This window comes from Ursus americanus, chromosome 10 (genome assembly GCF_024610735.1).
Source record: "Ursus americanus isolate L20-20 chromosome 10, mUrsAme1.1.p, whole genome shotgun sequence".
Taxonomy (NCBI): Eukaryota; Metazoa; Chordata; class Mammalia; order Carnivora; family Ursidae; genus Ursus; species Ursus americanus.
The window spans coordinates 34,397,292-34,418,232 of NC_142136.1; positions in this window are offsets into that span (position 1 = coordinate 34,397,292).

A 20,941-nucleotide genomic window follows, 5' to 3' on the forward strand; every position below is an offset into this window, starting at 1 on the left:
GACAAGTAATTATCTTAACACTTGTAATTGGTTAATTAGACCGTAATTTTTTGATCAGGTCCCACCCTTTCTTCCATCCTCATCTCCCACTAACTCTGTCTTTATACCTCATATCTCAGCTAAGTTGGATCTCACTCCATTTCCTGTATAAGCCTTGCAATGTCCAGATTAAATACATTCCTTCAACCTGCTGAACCAGTCTTCAAGTTGTAAACCTATTGTGTTTGTCATTGTTGCAAGGCTTGTTTGAAATCCAACCCTTGTATAGCCTTATCTCACCCTCCAACCAAAATTAGATGCTTTCTTCTAAATTTGTACAGCATGTTTCTCATGATCCTATGAGACACTTAAGTGCTGCCTTCTTTTGTAATTATTCATTAATGATTGCTTTGTACAGTACATTGTAAAGCTCTCTAATGTTTGGGACTATGGTCATTTTTTTGATTCTCTGCTTCTGCATAAATATTGAATTGTTTCATTTTTTTTTTCTTGAAGGAAGCATCTGTTTAAGCCATTTAAAATCATTTATAGAAGACCATACAATGGACTTTAAACGCCTACAAAAAATTTCAGTCTCAGTCATTTCATTTGTATAAATATTCATGAGGGCCTCCTTTCTGCCAGACACTGGACTATAGCACTGGGCAAAACAAACAGAAATCCCTGCCTTCATTTTACTTCCATTTTAGCAGTAATTAATAAATCGTGAATTAAAACTATAATGGATATAATTTTTATATAAAATTTCCAAAGATTTAAGACAAGTTTTAAGCCCCATACAGAATGTATTGTCATAGTTTTCTCATGAGTGTGTCCCATGTAATATTTGGTATATACTTATACTAAAAACATTATGCCTTGTTTACCTGAAAGTCAAATTTAACTAGGTGTTGTGTATTTATCTGGGAACCCTAACTTAAATGCTATTTAATAAATCGATTATAAATAATTTTAATAAATTAAGTTTTATCCATACACTATTAATGTAGAATTGAAAATGCTGGTTTTTTTTTATTTAACAAAGAGAGAGAGAGCTTGAGTGGGGGGTTGGAGGGCAGAGGGAGAGGGAGAAGCAGGGAGCTTGATGGTAGGGATGTGGAGGCCCAACCCCAGAACCCCAGGATCATGACCTGAGCCAAAGGCAGATGCTTAACTGACTGAACCACCCAGGCGCCCCTAAAATGCTGTTTTAAGGATAAAATAAAGTCAAAATAAAATACTATAATAGCATGTAGCAAGTAATGTTACTTTTATCTTTTCAAATTATATATATATATATACACACACACATATTGTATATATATGCATATACACATATACACATACATACACAAACGTATGTATATACACAATACACACACATATATACATATAACATATGTGTATACACACATATACATCTATGTATCTATACATATACATATGTGTATACACACATATACATCTATATACACAATACACACACACATATATACATATAACATATGTGTATACACACATATACATCTATGTATCTATACATATACATATGTGTATACACACATATACATCTATGTATCTATGTATCTATACACATACATACATACATACCGATGCATAAATATGGGAAAACACCAAATAATTTTTGGAAATTTGGAGCTATACATGGAACCAAAACAATACACACCTTCTGCCCGTCAAGAGTTTATCAACTAATGTAGTTACTGCACAAACATAGCATGTTGGAGTGGTCTTATGACATTTGCAAATTGACTCTTCAGCTGTTTCTTTTCCTTCCTTTGCCGCTGCTTTTCTCTCCTTGGAAGACATTCTCATTTCACTGAATTTTTCTATCTAGAAGGCTGACTACAAAACTTTCTCAACAACCCCACCCTTACCACCCTATACACACACACACACACACACACACACACACACACACACACACTCATATATATGTGCATGCCATATATCTATATCTATCTTTTCTATTGTAAAGCTTTTAACATCTAGTAGTAAAACAGGTTACATATATTTTAAAGTCGACATGATACAAAGCTCAAGAGATATTACAGGTTACTTACAGTCATGGTTTACTCAATATTGGCGATAGAAAAATGGAAGTCCTTAGCTTTCGTTCTTGGTGGTGAGCCTTTAGTGGCCTTCCAAACACCTCGAGACCATAGTTAAGGACCTTCCTTGTTCTCTTTATGTTTCTGTATAAAGACTCTCAGATCAGGCTGAAGGAATATTCTTTTTGCCACAAGAGTAGTGTCCATCTTTATGGAGATCTAAGATGGGTGAGCTTAGGTCTTTGTGTAGCACAAAAGCATTAAAACAAACAAAATGATTATTTTTATTTCTTGAATTCTTTATTATAGGTAGTAAATGTGTTTTTAAATATTTGTTTCTAAAATAAAACTCATAATAAATTATATATGAATTTAGTTTACAGTGAAACTGGAAATTGCGTCTTGCAGGCAAGTCAGTGGCCTTACGACGTTCTCAAGTTTGGCTAATAACTGAACAGCGACAGCAGCCATAACAGCTACCACTAACCTTAAATCCAGCGCATTACTATGTGCCAGGAACTTTCTATATTCAGTCCAAAATAAAATATAACCTCAGTTTAGATGATAGGATCTATTTATATAGTTTGGCATTCTGCTAAATATGTATGTGCAAAAAGAGAGCCAGAAAACAGCTTTGAGAATTTGTGTTTGGGATGAGGGCTCTGAACATGTTATAGTGTCTTCAGCCAAAATATAAGATGGGGACACATTGATACAGAATATAAACTTGACAGTAGGCAGTAGTTCTTAATGGGATGCAGAGGAGGAAATACAGCACAAAATTATCCATTAGGCATTTGGAATTGCATGCAGAAATAGTGTTTATAAAATTATCCATAAATCTTACTTGTCATGAAATTCTCCCCAGTGTTCCAATGATCGGCCACCAAATCCCTTTCTGCCCTTCAGTGTTTGCATACTTGTTGCGGTAACAAACACCCTGAAAGCTGGGGAGGTAAACTGAAGGGTAGATATTAAGTTACCCCAGGATGGTAGCTCATGCCCTCAGGTCAGCTGCACAGTGCTGTCCAAGCATGGACCAGCTTGGAATTAACCTTGAGGAAGCCAGGCAGAGCAGCAAGTCTTGGACTGCTCTTGAAGACATCCACAAACGAGATCTATATCAAGTTTTTAAAACATACTGACGACTCAATTTGGCATCTCATTATCAGAAAATTCAATACAAAGTGAAACAGTTCAGAGGGCTCAAAAATATTAATTGATAATGATAAAGAAGAAAGGTGATTGACTAAGGGTAGATTCAATTTGATTCAAAGGCAGTTGAATACATGAAAGTTATAAGTAGCAACAAAGGAGAATTGTTTTGTTGACAGTCATGCAAATAAGCATTGACCCATATGCTCAGTGCCTAAAATAAATTTAGTGTTCTTTGTTCACATTTCCTGTCAGCTTGGGTTTTATAACAAGTTACATTTTGTTGGAACTCTGCGAATACTTGTTGCAGGAAGGAGCTTGTCTTCTTTTAACCTGCTGATTACTAGAACACTAAAAGAGTATGGTTGAATGGAAGGCTGAAGCAATGGCATTTGTAATTTAATTTGGGTCAATGAACATTTGAGGAACCAAATGTAACTCTCATGGTCTAATAATTCTTGAAAACCCTTTGAAAAGCTGGTTTAACATTCTTGCATATACTTGAAAACATAAACCTTTAAAATATTTTAATTATATATGTCAAACACATATAAAGGCACAGAGGGCCCTGTGTACCCACCATGTAGAGGAACATTTTGTCATCTTCGTTTCAAAATTCAAGTTTTTAAGAAATAAATGTGGGTTCCCCTGTTATCCAAAAATAGTGTTCCTATGAAAACTTTCATAAACTGAAATGCTATAAAGTGAAGAAGCAATTACCATTTACTAAAAGCAAAATTGCTCTTCGGAGTTCTTTCTTCTGAAAACAGAAGGTCTTTAGGAAAACTGAAGTGGTGTAAAGTGAACATTCGGATAGCAGGGGAAACCTGTATTAGAGAGGCCTTTGAATTGATTCTTTTCATTTTATTCCACATCACGCACTCCTAAGAGAAAACAAATATCCTGAATTACATGTGTGTTCTTCCTTTAATATGCTAAACTATTACTATAAAATTATATATCTCTATATAGCATATATGAATTTTTATATTTTTTATTTCTATAATTATACTATATCATTTGAAACTTGATTTTCTTATTTATCAAAATGTATTAGAGATTCATCGTATCAATCTTTGTAGAACTAGTGTGTTGTATTTGCTGTTTAATATTCCCGTGATTGTACAACAAATTTATTCATCCTTTCTCTCATCGAATAACATTTTAAATTGTTGTTGTTTTGTTAAAAAATACTACAATCAGCTCTTGCACAAGCCTCCTTGTACACACGTGAGTGTTCTCTAGAATATGTAACTTAAAGTGGAATTGTTAAATATATGTGCATTTTCAACTTTGCTAGGTATTGTTAAAATATCTTGTTATGAAATACTACGTATGCTGTTTGCAAAATCAATTTTTGTGTATGTTCTATAAAAGGTATTTTTCTTTTTAAAATTTTCTACATGATTTATTTCTCCATCCTAGCAGAAAGTTCTATTGGTACATAATCTCTTAGAGGAGTATTATTTCACATTTTTTCTATAAATGTGTTGCCAATTATCCCATTACAATTTATGGAAGAGTGCATCATTTCCTTACAGAGTTGTAAACTCACTTTGCCATGTACCAAACATGCATACATATAGATGTATATATAATAAGCATTTATATAGATATATGTGTATATTTTATATTCCAATATTTTCTATATTTTGTTTCTCCCTGTATCTGTATAGGTCCTTAAATGTCATATTTTTCTTGCTTTATTGCATTGCCTAGGACTTCAAATACAATGTCGACTAAAAAATAATGATGTAGACATCCACCTTGATTTTAAAGAAAATAAACTCTCACAGTTAACAATGCATAACAATATAGCCACATTATATATATCTACATATATATGTATATGGCTTTTACTCTTGGTATTTATTGAAATAATTTTCTTTCATCATTAATTTGATAAAATTATATTTATGGTTACTTAATATAATGTTTTTTGATACAAGTCATTTTTACATTTGTCAATGTAAAAAATTACATTGCTAGATTAATGGAATTAGTATTTTATTTACATGTTTGTACATATATAAAGTGTATATATATATATGTGTATATATATTTTTTAAATCCTATTATTTTTACTTTTTACACTCTCCCTCCTTAATTTTGGTATCAATGTCACAGTAATCTCTTAACGTTATTTGCATTAGCATTTTTTTTTCTTTTTATGTTCTCTAAATTTTTCTGTGCAATGGGGATTATCTGTATTCTATTTTCTTAAAAATCATCCATAAATTCATCTGTGTCTGATACTTGTATGTGGGTAGAATTTTAACTTCTGATTCATTTTCTTCAGTGGGTATATAGGCTTGACTCTTTAGCTATTCTCTGTTTTCTAGCATCAGTTTCTGTACTTCATAAATTTCTAGACAAATGCCCATTTCTTAAGGTTTTCTATTTTTTTTCCAGAGAGCATGCTTTTGGCTTGGTCTTCCTCTTTCTTTCTTTCTTTCTTTCTTTCTTTCTTTCTTTCTTTCTTTCTTTACTAGGTTAATGTCCTTTTTCCAAAGGGATTGCCCTGTTTTACATTTTCTAACTTCTCAAAACCCTTCATTCTATTAATTTTGTCTCAATTCTTTCCAAAACATGAATTTGATAACTATAAATTTTCCTCTAAGTACTACTTTAGCTAAGCTCTACAAGATTTATTTTATTTGAAATGGTCACAATATCATTCTCTTTTAAATGATTAGTTACCATTTTCATTTCTTTTTTTTTTTTTTTTTTTAAAGATTTTATTTATTTATTTGACAGAGATAGAGACAGCCAGCGAGAGAGGGAACACAAGCAGGGGGAGTGGGAGAGGAAGAAGCAGGCTCATAGCTGAAGAGCCTGATGTGGGGCTCAATCCCATAACGCCGGGATCACACCCTGAGCCGAAGGCAGGCGCTTAACCGCTGTGCCACCCAGGCGCCCCACCATTTTCATTTCTTAAACCATATTACTTAGAATGCTTAAAATTTCCAATGGATGCAATTTTATTGATTTATAACTCAGCATTACTTAGTCACACATAGACTTATTCTTTGATGTTGATATAAACTTTGTGAGCTAGTGGATGCTCTTTAATTTTTTTGTAAATAATTCATATATGTTTGAAAGAATGTGAATTTTCTTATTACTACTATACACAGAGATCATAGTTTCTAGTATGTCCATCTTGTTAATTGTGATATCCAGACCTTCTAATACAGATATTTATGTGATTAATCTATCCAGTACTGAAAAGGTGTATGGAAATTTTCCACCACAATTCTGGAGTTTTAATTTCCCCTTACTTAAATTTTTTGCCTTACAAATTTTAATTTCATCTTATTAGGTCCATATAAATTTTATTTATTTTGATTCCTAATCAATTAGAAATCATTTTACAATTATACAATGACTCTTTTATTTTATTTTTTTTAATAATAATTTTTTATTATGTTATGCTAGTCACCATACAGTACGTCCTTAGTTTTTGATGTAGTGTTCCATGATTCATTATTTGCGTATAACACCCAGTGCTCCATGCAATATGTGCCCTCCTTAATACCCATCACCGGCCTATCCCAATCTCCCACCCCCTTCCCCTCTGAAGCCCTCAGTTTCCCAGAGTCCATAGTCTCTCGTGGTTCATTCCCCCTTCTGTTTACCCCCCCTTCATTCTTCCCTTCCTTCTTCTACTGATCTCCCTGCTATTTCTTCTGTTCCATAAATGAGTGAAACCATATGATAATTGTCTTTCTCTGCTTGACTTATTTCACTTAGCGTAATCTTCTCCAGTCCCGTCCATGTTGCTGCAAATGTTGGGTAATCATTCTTTCTGATGGCTGAGTAATATTCCATTGTATATATGGACCACATCTTCTTAATCCATTCATCTGTTGAAGGGCATCTCGGCTCCTTCCACAATTTAGCTATTGTGGACAATGCTGCTATGAACATTGGGGTGCATATGGCCCTTCTTTTCACTATGTCTGTATCTTTGGGGTAAATACCCAGTAGTGCAATTGCTGGGTCATAGGGTAGCTCTATTTTTAACTTTCTGAGGGACCTCCACACTGTTTTCCAAAGTGGCTGTACCAACTTGCATTCCCACCAACAGTGTAAGAGGGTTCCCCTTTCTCCACATCCTCTCCAACATTTGTTGTTTCTTGCATTTTCAATTTTTGCCATTCTAACTGATGTAAGGTGGTATCTCAAGGTGGTTTTGATTTGAATTTCCCTGATGGCTAATGATTTTGAACATTTTTTCATGTGTCTGTTAGCCATTTGTATGTCTTCACTGGAAAAGTGTCTGTTCATATCTTCTGCCCGTTTTATGATTTGATTATTTGTTTCATGTGTACTGAATTTGAGAAGTTCTTTGTAGATCTTGGATACTAGTCTTTTATCTGTAGTGTCATTTGCAAATATCTTCTCCCATTCTGTGGGCTGCCTCTTAGTTTTTTTGACTGTTTCTTTGGCTGTGCAGAAGCTTTTTATCTTGATGAAGTACCACAAGTTCATTTTTTCTTTTGTTTCTCTTACCTTTGGAGATGTGTCATGAAAAAAGTTGCTGTGGCCGATGTCAAAGAGGTTGCAGCCTATGTTCTCCTCTAGAATTTTGATGGATTCCTGTCTCATCGAGGTCTTTCATCCATTTGGAGTTTATCTTTGTGTATGGTGTGAGAGAGTGGTCAAGTTTCATTCTTTTGCATCTAGCTGTCCAATTTTCCCAGCACCATTTATTGAAGAGACTGTCTTTTTTCCACTGGATGTTTTTTCTTGCTTTGTCAAAGAATAGTTGCCCATAGAGCCGAGGGTCCATTTCTGGGGTCTTTATTCTGTTCCATTGGTCTATGTGTCTGTTTTTGTGCCAGTACCGTGCTGTCTTTGTGATCACAGCTTTGTAGTATAGCTTGAAATCTGGCAACGTGATGCCCCCAGCTTTGTTTTTCCTTTTCAACAATTCCTTGGCTATTCGGGGCCTTTTCTGGTTCCACACAAATTTAAGGGCTGTTTGTTCCAGCTCTTTGAAAAATGTCATTGGTATTTTGATCGGGATGGCATTAAAAGTGTAGATTGCTCTGGGTAGCATAGACATTTTAACTATGTTTATTCTTCTGATCCATGAGCATGGAATGTTTTTCCATCTTTTTGTGTCTTCTTCAGTGTCTTTCAAGAGTGATCTGTAGTTTCTAGAATATAGATCCTTTACCTCTCTGGTTAATTCCGAGATATCGTATGATTTTTGGTGTTACTGTAAATGGAATCGATTGCCTAATTTCTCTTTCTTCAGTCTCATTGTTCGTGTATAGAAATGCAACTGATTTCTGAGCTACAATGACTCTTTTAATATCACAGTAATGTATATGCTTAAAGTCTATTCTGTCTAAAGTTCAGTTAGCTAAAGTAGCTGCCTAATGTCTTTCCCAAGTTTTTACTTTCATCTTTTTGTGTCTTAGTGTCTGGTTTTGTCTTTAGAAAATCGTTTGTTGCTGCATGTAATTTTGGAGATCCAATCTGATAATGACTAGCTTTAATTATTGATATGTAGAATTTTGTACTTATTATGATTGCCAATATGTTTGTATTTATGTCTGGTTTTTATTTTTTGCTTTCTACATGTCTTACCTTTTTTTTTGCTCCTCTTTTTTCTTTCTCTTGCTTTATTTGGACTGTTTAGGTTTTTAAATTTATTTTTCCCCTCTTCTGCTTTTAAAGTTATAGTTCTATTCTTTTAGAGCTTCTCTTTAATTTTTTATTTATTATGTTCAGTTAGCCAGCATATAGTACATTATAAGTTTTTGTTGTGGTGTTCAATGATTTTTTAGTTGTGTATTAACACCCAGTGCTCATCCCAACACATGCTCTCCTTAATACCCATCACCCGGTCTTTACATTTTAAACATGCATACTTTACTTGAATTCTAAAGTTAATCAAATATCTTCCTTCTGTAGAAATTGAAGTATTTTTAAAGGGATTTAAAGAGAGACAGGAATTTGTGGAAGGACAGTTTCTTGGTATACAACAAAAGAGTTCATTAGGTCTCTCTGACTAGAAATGGCGTTCCTGGGCCTGAGGGATGGAAGAAGGAGAGATCCCTGTGGTTCTTTTAGCTTCTGAGACCCGGTGCCTGTTAGGATGCAGCAACCTCTTGCCCCCCACCCCCACCCCAGTGGAATGGCAGCATGATCTCCTAGGAAGAGAAAATCATAGAGAGGCTCATGAAAGACTTTCATCTCCCACATAAACATGTAATCAGCAGAGACTCTGAAACTGAAGAGGAAGTGAGGACAGAGGGAAAAGGTGTCTGAGTGATAATTTAGTTGGGCCTATGGCTAACACCTCCCTCTTGAGAATTGGTATTGCCTAAGATAAGGCTTCAGAATGGGGAAACAGAATGAGTTCCAGAGTCATGGAAGTGAAGTTTCTTTCAAAGCAAGAGAAATGGGAATTTGGGGTCAAAATGAGATATTAACAATAGGACAAACTGCAATTCTTATATGTCTGAGTTTATGAATTTTGTTATACATAACAAAAATAATTTATTTCTTTAGGGTAAAAGAGGAGATTATAAAAAGGATAGTGATGTGCATTTTACAAAACTAAACATTTAATTATGTACAAATTTGCTTAATAGAACTTTTTTTCCCTCTGAAAATAAAGGCAAAGTATATTAGAGTTCATGTAGTTTAATATTCTTGTTTTGGTAGAGGATGGTGATCCTCAGGGTGCTGGGAGATATGCTCCTATTTAACTAGTAGGAAGAGGATGAGACTGGACTGAAGTGTCTTGACTCCAAGTTCAGTGCTCTTCCCACAACCCTCTGCTGCACCTAGAAATGGAGAGGGGAGGGGCACTGAAAATGGCAACGCTTCTCAGTAGTGGAAAGGCACATATAGGGCAGAGTACCCCCAAAATGGCCTTGCAATTAATTATTTGCTAAATCCAAGAACCTGACTAGTGAGAACCATTAGATAATAGATAACACTTCAGAAACAAGATTGCACTGCATCTTCTAACAGCTGCTGTGAGTAAACATATAACTGTAGTTGTTCTTTTGTTTTCTAAATACTCTAGGCCTATGGAGAACAATTCTGTAAACCATTGTGACAAACAAGGGTCCTGGGAAGCTACACCAAAAGTTTCTGTTTATTTCAAAAAGCGTTTACTGCATTCCGTGTGTATACTAGGCTACTTTACCATTGAGATAGCAAACAACTATGTTTGATGCCACCATGTGAGAGCCTGAGAGAAAGGGTTATTATCCTCTAAGTCATTCTGACTATTCTAAAATTCTTAACAAGTCCAAACATCATTTGGCACCACTAAAAGTCAGAAATACTATATTATGGGAGGTGGACAATTCTATAATAAGCAGAAGAAATACTTTTTAAAAATATAAGTCTTCTTCTATAATACTGTAAGCTGAAGGGACAAGTTGAAGGACCAGGAAGCAGATGTTTGTACTAATGTAGACATCTTCATTGTATCAATCAAACTATGATATAGTACTTATTAAGATGTTTAAATACAGAAAGAGATGAAAACTGCTTCAACAGGGCAATTTCATGTATGTATGTTCTGATCTTCATAAAATATCTATGAAAGAAATGATTCTGAAAACTTATTCCAGAATTGAACCAGGAAACTTAAAATACTAAGTCTGGTATTAATTCACTGATGGTGATATTATTAGAAGTAAACATTTCTATGGCCTAAAATATGTACTAAAAGACATATATGTTTTAAATTTTATGGCTATAGTTTGAAAAATTATGTTCAGTATGACGTCCCCAGGACCTTGCAAGATGTTTAAAACTATGTTTCGATATGCTGTGCTTACTTGGGAATGAAATTGGCCTGATACACTTTACAGTGATTGTTAACACAGTGAAAATTAAAGCATAAATGTTGCTTGGGTTAATTAGAAAATTTTATGAATTAGAATACCCATTTTAGTGATGATTTCAGAGGCATTTTATTTTGTTATTTGGCTTTTATGTCTCAGAAAGTTTTTGTTCGGACAATTAAGACTCTTACTACTATTGAGGAAAACTGGATACCTGAGAGATGATTGGGATAATTAGTGAAATGTTGAGTTAGGAGATGATTAATTTGTTTAATTAGACTTTTGTCCTTTTCCCCCAAGTTTTTGTAAGTATGTATGCTACCTTTTATATTTTCAAGATAGTTCATGACCTAAAAATTTTCAAACTATATGAGTTCTAATTTTGACCCTAACATTGATTTGATTTGTCACTGATCTTCCAAGGATAAATCATTAACCCCATCTAGTAAAACAGCAAACACAGTCTTTCATGCTGAGCGAATACACTACGTTTTAAAGGAATTCCCTGGGTGCTACTCACTACAAACAATTGCCCTTTTGCTCATCCAGTCTTTGTCTGACCGTTTTCTCATAAAAAGGAACAGTTGGGACTTTATAGAGTTCCCCTTTGTCTTCCAGCTTTCTTCTTAGAGCAAAAAGAGAACCTTTTGGCTTTAGACTGGTTTAATCATTCAGTGGCAATCAAATATATAATCTCTCATCTATTTTATTTTTAAACTGTGAACAAGCCGATTACCTCATAGGGCTTAATGAAATACATAAAATGTGGTTTTTTCTTGTTTGTTTTTGTTTGTTTATTTAATGAGAATTATTAGGCTGGATTCATAACTGCTCAGTCTGTTTCAAAGATAGATGTTCAATACGGTCTCAGGGAAATATCTCAGACCCATTTCATTCACATTAGTAAAGGTTCTTCCCACTATTCCCAAACTGTTTCTCTTTTTAAACTCAAGGCAGGATTAAGGTCATTGACAGCAAAATAATTTAAAAATCTATCAATCAATCATTATTACTACCAGTTTGTTTTCTATAATTTGAGGTGATACATTTAGTTTACCAAACACTGAACACAAATGTATAATAGAGTTACTTGCTAAAGTGTAAAGCACGTTATTAATAGGGTAATTGTTAAAACAATTTGCTTCTTTCTTTTTCTCCAATTTACTTGCAACAATATAGACTGTTCTGGGATTCACAGGGTTAGATATCATTGTGATAAAAAGGGTGCTAAAATTTTGACTTTGACCATGAAATTTGTTCCACTCTTCTAAAGAAACATCACCAACCTGTAAAGGGATTTTAACAACATGTCTTTCAAAGTCAAACAATGCAATTCTTATACAGAGAAGGACGCATTGACTGGTAATGAGGTGTGAGAAGTTTCAAATAGCTTGGTGTGGGACCAAGGTTAATATAATTATGGACCACAAACCCCAAGAAATCATTCAGTCTCTTACGTCTGAACTACCAGCCTGCAATAAAAGGTGGTCTTTCAGTCTTCAGTGCACTGATTTAAAATGATCTATTGATCTGGACCAAAGCAAGATGAATATACTGAGGAACGGAGGCCGCCTCCAAGTGATAATGAGCAGAACGGAAGGAATGTAGCTGTGGGATAGGGAATCTTCTTTCTACAAAAGGCTATGGCAGAAGCTGGGACTTTAAAGAACAATGACAAAGATTCGAAGAGGAATGTCATTCTTGTGGTCCCTGAGAAAATGCATTAAAAGGATGTCAGGAACTACAGAGAAGAATCATAGGAGTGAATAAAAGATGGGTTCTTTGCAGTTGGGGACTAAAGCAAGAGCCAAAGAGAATCACACAACTTTGGGAACTGTGGAAGCTTTATTTGCTTCTAAAGATTTTTTCTTTTCTTTTTTTAGCCCTGGGCAAATGAAAAATGTGGTGGGAAAAAAAAAAGCCCATCAAACCCTTCAGTCATGAACCAGTTTCATGTATGTTCTGATCAAGAAACAATAATATTGAGATATGTAGTTCTCTGGTCTACATGTGCCACCCTGCTTTTTATTATTCATGGCCACAGACAGGAGCATACAGGCTTTATAGATAATTGCTTTTCTCTAATAATATGTTGGAAAAGAGTACATATATATTTTTTGTATTACAAACAAGCTAGTTTTAAAAACTAAATGTCTAAGTTTCAGAAACTCCTTGTGTTTGAACCAGAAAATGCGTTTGATAGTACAATTTTAAATGGTTCTATTTGCATTGATACATGCTGTTTATTATTATATTAATTACATTCTGATATTCATATGTTAATACATTTGTCTCTATCACATTTTTCAGTGAGAATTTCCTTAGGCTATAGTGGAGAAATTATTTTAACACATTTTCCTCCCTCTAGCATAAAAACAAAAAAAAAAAACATGCAAGAATATTTGTTCTATTTAAATATCAGTGTAGATATTGTGTAAACATTTAGGTCAGGATTAATCACATCTATGAGCCTATTTAGACACTTTAGAAGTTAGAAATTAAAAGCAATATAAATGAAATATTTCCATTTTCTCTCTCTCACGCCTAGTCTAGACATGCCTTAACACTCCACAAAGCCTCCCTTCACTCTGTGGCTCTAGTTTTCCTCACTTCCCTCAGGCCCTTGTGGGATATTCTGCAAGGAGCAGAACTGAGGTGTGTGTGACTCAGCTCATGTTCCCGAGAAAACACTAAGCAAATGCGCTTTCAGCTTGGACTCCAAGCCTGTAACTGGAAATCGGGAAAGGAATAATCATAATTTTGAAGGAGTATGTGTAATGTGGTAGGAAGTACATGGCCCTAGACTTAGGAAAACTTGAGTATAAATCCTGGCTTTGCCACATATTTAGCTAAGGTTTTGACTTCTTCAAGTCTCTCCTATGCAAAGTGGGGATAACAGGATCTACCGTAAGGTGTTTATTATGGTCTTTTACTGTCCGTATTTTTTATTGTCTATAAATTTAGTGGTATATTTATCAAATATAGATATGTAATATGTGTATAAATGTAATGTTATATACGCGTATACATAAATATATGTGTATACGTATACACACATGTACATTTTAAACACACACACACACACACACTACGAGGCATACAGCAAAACTGCAACCTAACATCCCACACGTCCCCATTTCCAGTTCCCCAAGCAAATCGCTTTTAACATTTCCACTTGTTTCTTCAGATATTAAGCTCCATATGTCTATATAATGAATTTGTAATGCTTTTTATATATTTTTTCATTTTAAAATGATCTGATTTCTAACTTGGAAAGATGGAAAGATGATAACTTAGCTCTCTTCCAACCTATGCCACATCTGCATTGGATAGTTACCTTTAACAAATTAAAGAAATCAGCATTCGGTGCTTACTTTTCCTGGTTACATAGTGCTGTCTGCACGTGAGCCAAGGGGTGCACAACCAATAAATTAACTCCCATACCACCGAGTTTTGTTTTCTGGAGTTAACAAGTGCCTCATTTTAGACTTTGATGGTATTCTGAAACATTAATAATTCATCCTTATACAAAAAAACCTGAAAAAGTCCTATTTCTATGATAAAACACAGAAGGTATTTATTATTTCCTTGTGTGTCTGTATGTCCATACATGATGCTTTTCCCCACAGCTCCTGCTCTCCAGGTGCACTAGCAAGAGCTTGTCAGCTGTCTTTTCAGGCACCTCTTTCACTAGGAAATGCTGTTGCCTCTGTCTTGATTGGATCCTTTGTTTCCTCTTGCTTTGTTTACCTCTTGTTTTAGAGGAATATGGCCTCAAGCTTCTTGAAAAGAGTGTACTAGAATTTTGAGGTCTTGTTTTGAGAACTTGCTTGCTTAAAAATAATTTCTAACCTCATATTTGAATGCTAATTTTTCTATTATAGCACGTACTCCTCTGTAGATATATCAAAGGCAATTTTCATTTTCTTTTAAGTTGCCACGTTGCCATTAATGAGTGTAATGCAATCTGATTCCTGAAAATTTGTCATTTTTGGTTTATTTTTATCCCACCTACCCACTCCTCAATCATGGAAGCCTTCTGATTCTACTTTTGTTGTTGTGGTCATTGCTGTAGTATTTCTCAATGCTATGCCTTCATATGGATTTTTTTCCATTATTTGGTCTGGCTACTCATGAGCCTTTCCAAAATAGAAAGCTTGTAATTTAGAATTTTTTTTTTTGCATTATTTTTGACAGTGTTCCTCCGAGCAGTTTTTCAGCTGTTTCAGGTATTCCTATCTTTTTACTTTCTTTAATTTTTTTTTATCATTTTGGGAAACTCACACAAATTTTCTTTTAAAACTTCAATTGAATTTTTCGAAGTGTTACTATATTCAATGTATTACTCTATGATTATATTCTCTAACTGCCAAGAGTCTCTCCTTGAACACATGCTTTTTTTTTTTTTTTATAGTAACTTCTTGTTTATACATGCATCTCTTACCTTTCTCAAAACTTTGTAGTTGGTAGAGTTTTGTTCTTCTTGCATTATATTTTTTCTTCATTTGTTTCTTGTTGATTTTGGTCTTCATCTAAACAGATAAGTGCTAGATCATGTATGTGTGGGATTGTTGAACGGTGGACTTCATCACAAGGACAAGAGGTGGAGCATTTCCATGGAGAATCTTTCATGACATCCATCCATCCATTCTCTGGGACCTGGCAGCTTCACCAGTTGGCATTCTTCGACTCCTGCCTGCATGCCATAATATGTCTAGCTTGTAGCACCTAGCTTTCTGGGGATTGGCTGGGAATAGGAAGCCGAGATCTCACTATTTGATGAGTATAATTTCCCTTAGCACCTTTGTTTTCAATATCATACCTCACTCTTGGGTTCACCTTTGCCTGGTTTTCCTATAACCTGAACTTCTTTGATTTAATTTCCCCAGGAATCATTCTCCCAGGTCGTCATCTTGCTGTTCTAAGTAAGGGAGGACACCTGGTGGAGGTTTGTTCACAGATTTGTGACTCTGCCTAGCCCTGTGTTTGATTCAGTCCCTAAACTCTATGGTCACAGACACCTGCTATTGACAACAACGCCTGGGCCTTGCAGGATTTTGCAGTGTAAATCATGGTGCCACTTGGTGCTTATGCATCAGCTTTCTTTGTTAGAATCAGTTGCCATTCATTCACGTACTCGCCCACTCTCAATTTTCCAGAATATTGAAATTTCTTAACTGTTTTGTCTCTTCCATTCTTTTCTGGGTTTGCACATTTACACTTTTCAAATAATCATTTTACTGCTACTTTAGTGGAATTTATGTGGTAATTAAGATAATTATTTATTCAATCTGCAAAAATTAACCACAAAAATCCCGGTGATTTTTATACATCACTCTTTTCTTTAGTAATAGGACAATTTGTTTAAAAAATAATCTGATGGATTTTCAGAATAAATAAAGAGCGAAGCTTCTTCAACTGGATGTTATGTTTGTCACCAGCCCCCAAGAAAACGTCAGTAGATGCTTAGGACTCCAGAAGGTGTTCTGTACATCACACAAACACGACCATACAATACTGTTGGGGTTCAGTTCCACACTACGGGAAGCACTTTACCTCCTTAAAAGATAAATTATTGCCTGGAAATTTTTGAGGGACTAGAAGGATGGGCTCCTCAAACAGCTTTGATTTCTTGCAATATCAGACTCTTTCGGTCCGACTGGGGAAGCCCCTGCCTCTAATTTAGGAGACCATCAAATTAGGAAGCCTCAGCAACAATACACGCCAACAAACTAACGTTATTCCCCTCACATTCTCTCTTCCCTCCTTGCATTCTGAGCAAATGTATTTCATCAGTGCAACTTCAACCACATCTGAAAGCCAAGGACATCAAAGTCTGAGAAATGTACTTGCCAGCCTCTACAGAATCCTCCTGAAAGAGGCAGGAGTGGGTGTAAAAAAAAAAAAAAAATCTATTCTCTAGCTATCCATCTATCTACCTACCTACATCTGTGGCAACTAGCTTTGTTCACACAACCATGTAACTTGGGTAGTTTAGCTCCATTTTTTTCCCCTTTTTAAATACAAACAGTTCCAAATGATTGAGTGAGTTCTTTGGCCATGTTTATCTACCCAGGCTTTGGAGTGGAGAAGTCAGATGTTTAGATTGATTCATGGTTTGGATTTACACAGTGAGTATAAAAGTCGAATAAGGATGCAATTGAGATGAATAGTTGATAGACTGTAGTCTTTGAAGAGAAAGAATATCCAGAAAATACTCATATCATCCTTAAAGGACTTAAGTTATTGATCAGTTTATTAGATGAAATCCTTACCTTCAAAGAGTAAAATCCATTTTAGCTAGTATAAGAAGGAAATAATATAATAAAGTTTATTAGAAAATTCACAGACCTCTTTCAGAGCCAGAAAATCAGACATGAGGGCTACCCTATCAGAAAGATATAAATTATACTGAAGAATGGCTTCAGCAGAAACCCTATCGCCTGGCTTTTGTTGCAGACCCTGCAAACAACGTTGCTGATGCCGGGCACTACGCACTATGCCTTAAGACTGTCATTTTGCTGTGGAAAGGCCAGATTCCTCTGCCAGCATACTCAATAGAATAGAGGCTAGGCAGCACCATTCCTTCATGGTGCTTCTGACTTAACAGTTTAGGTATCATGCCTGTGTTTCAGCTGCGGGAGAGTGTTTGCTTTTTGGATTTGACAAAGCATGAAACAATTTGGTAGGGAAAATCCAAATGTCCTCCACTGTAGGATTGAAGAGGAGTTATAGGAAATTGATAGGACTGGTAAAACAGAATGTTGACCTCAGTGGCTGTGATATTGGAATTTAATATCTAACCGACGTAGCCATTGCAGGAAAGGGCGATTTAGACTATATAGTAGGCGCTAAATGTTTGCAGAATAATTAAAGAATGGTAATGCCTATAAAATATACCAAATATATATAATAAAAAATAACCTGAAAAGTATGTATGAATAAAAAGCAGTCACTCCCATACCGAAACCAAGATTTAGAAGATTTTTTTGTAAATGTCACCAGCACATATTACAGCAATTATAGTAGCAATGGAAAATTAATGACAAAATGAACTTATTAATAGCTTATTACTAGAATTTTAATAATTCCAGCATAACTGTGAAATATTTTTTGTACTACTTTGAATCAGACCCAAGTTTTCCAAATACTTGATTTTCTTTGCATAATATTTTAGGACGTATCACACATATATAAGTGATACAAAGTAACGTAGATAGAAAATAGACCTTTGAGCATACTTTCTAGAAATTAAATATATCAGAAATTATTGTAAATGTTGTTTTAAAAGTTATAATAAATAACTTTAGTATGCCCTTCAAATTACTAATATATTTGGGAAAGAAAATAAACTGTCTTTAGAGCAGCAATTTTGAGGCAAAACCAGAGTGTCTCTCACTGATTTACATATTCTGGTAGCACAGACACTATTAGATAAATTTCATCATGCAAATGTTTCTTTCTAAATAAACAAAACCAACATTTTCTACAAAGATTTACCTTAAACATCACTTAAGATAACTATTACTTTAGATCTACTGTTTTTGGAGCATTTTTTATGTTATCTCAATAGAAACTGCTTACAACTAATGGAGGATTGGCATATGTGCTTGCTGTTCTCTTGTATTTATTTTATTATAATATGTACAATTTTTTCTAAGGTTATTTTTATTCACTTTGAGATTTGACTGGATCATATTCTTATTTCATAATAATAAAGGATGTGAGTTAGTCAAAAACAGATTACTGACATATATCTCCTGTATCATAAAGTTTAAAGAAAGGGTTGAAGGTAAATGGTTAGAAAGAGATGAAAGGTCTGGAAAGAGGAAAATAATAAAGATGAAAGGGAGGTAGAGGAAACAATTTTAAGAGAGCTGAAAGAGGAAAAAGAGCAAAGAGTTTGATATAAAAAATGGGATGGAAGTCAGAAAACAGAAGAGAAAATAAATTTCCATGATATTATGAAGAAATTGCATTGTTTGTTGATGGAAGAGGAAGGGAATAATTTTTCTAAAATGTTTGTACAACAAATGAATGAAGACGAATCGTGTCTTTAGATAAATACCATTATGTGGATCAGGGATCATGTAGGAAGAATATGAGAACATAACTGTCATACTGAGTCCCATCAACTCTAGGAATCCAGCATAGTTTCTTTGATGTTTTTCAGGAAAACATGCTAGTTGCCCTCTATAGCCGAACCTCGGGGAGTCTGTGATCCCTAACTTCCTTTTGGTAACCCATTATAAACTCAGTTCATGAATTTATCTAAGCCTTTCCTGAACCTATTTATATTTTCAGACTGTTTAACCTTCTGGGGTAATGACTTGCATATGTTTACTACCAACTGTGTAAAGTACAAAGCATAAATCCCTTTTATCTTTTATGCTACATTGGGCATCCTCTAGTCCTGGCGCTCTTTAATTTGGTGAAAAGAATCCATCTTTACCTTTCATGATTTGGCAGAGTTTGAATCTATGTGGGCTCATCTGTAGATTTATAAAATTGAATCTTCCAAACCTTTTACACTATGCTGACATAGACGGAAAGGTTGTGCCACATAATGTAAAGGACTTTAGTTTTAATAGTTGCATGCTTTGAGGAAAATTATCTCATATTTCCAGGTCCCCAAATTATCTATAAAGCAAAGGGCTTGATAATCTCTAAAATTCCTTCCATCTTCCTACTTGACAGTACACTAGTACTCTTCCCACCCCACACCAGGGGGGTGAGGAAAAAAAGATATGGAACAGAGGGATAAAACTGCAGTGTAGATGAGCACATGATCTTTAGAGTGAATCCACCAGGATTCAAATCCCATTTTCTCAGGTCTGTGCTGGAGCAAGTTGCTTACTTCCACGTACCTCAATTTCTTCATCAATAAATCAGGGATAATAATAGTTTCAACTACACAAGGTTTTATTTGGCTACCAAATGAGTATGTGTGAATGTGTCTGTGTAACTTAAAAACAGCAAAGCCACTTAATAAGCACTGTATAGAAGTTAATATGTGTACACACACACACACACACACACACACACACACACACACACACACACGGGGAGAGAGCACTCCCAACCACACCTCACTGGACATGTGCCTTTGTGCAATCCCATTCCACATTGAATCTGGGCTTGGGCGTGTTACTTGCTTTGACCAATGGGATCTCGGCAAAGGTGAACCAAGTCTATTTTGATAAGCACTTTTGCATGAGGGTTACCTTGTTGGAATGTTTTCCTGAAACCGCCAAGTAAAGTCCAGTCTAGCCTCCTTGAGGTTACATGGAGAGAGAAGTCCAGCCATCCCAGCTGGAGCTCAGATACTACTTGCCTTACTAAATACAACTACAAGAGTTTGCCCAGATGAAGACAGCAGAAGGACTGCCTAGTCATAGAATCATGATAAATAAAATGATTGCTCTTTAAAATCAATAAATGTAGGGTGCTTTGTTACGCAGCAATTTGTATCTGATAATTTGATCTTCTCTGGTTCTTTCTTTCTTTTTTTTTTTTTTTTTTAAGATTTTATTTATTTATTTGACAGAGATAGAGACAGCCAGTGAGAGAGGGAACACAAGCAGGGGGAGTGGGAGAGGAAGAAGCAGGCTCATAGCATAGGAGCCTGATGTGGGGCTCGATCCCATAATGCCAGAATCACGCCCTGAGCCGAAGGCAGACGCTTAACGACTGTGCCACCCAGGCGCCCCTTCTCTGGTTCTTTCTTATGTACTAGTCTTGAGGGTTTATGTCAATGACTGAAAACTCAATGATGCTAACCTAACAAATTCTAATCCCATTCCCTATTACAAGAAGTATATCCTGTAGTTACAAATTTGACAAAGATATGTAATTACATTAATCTGAACATATAAGTAATGTCTAATTTAGTGTTTTCAGGGAAACAGACTC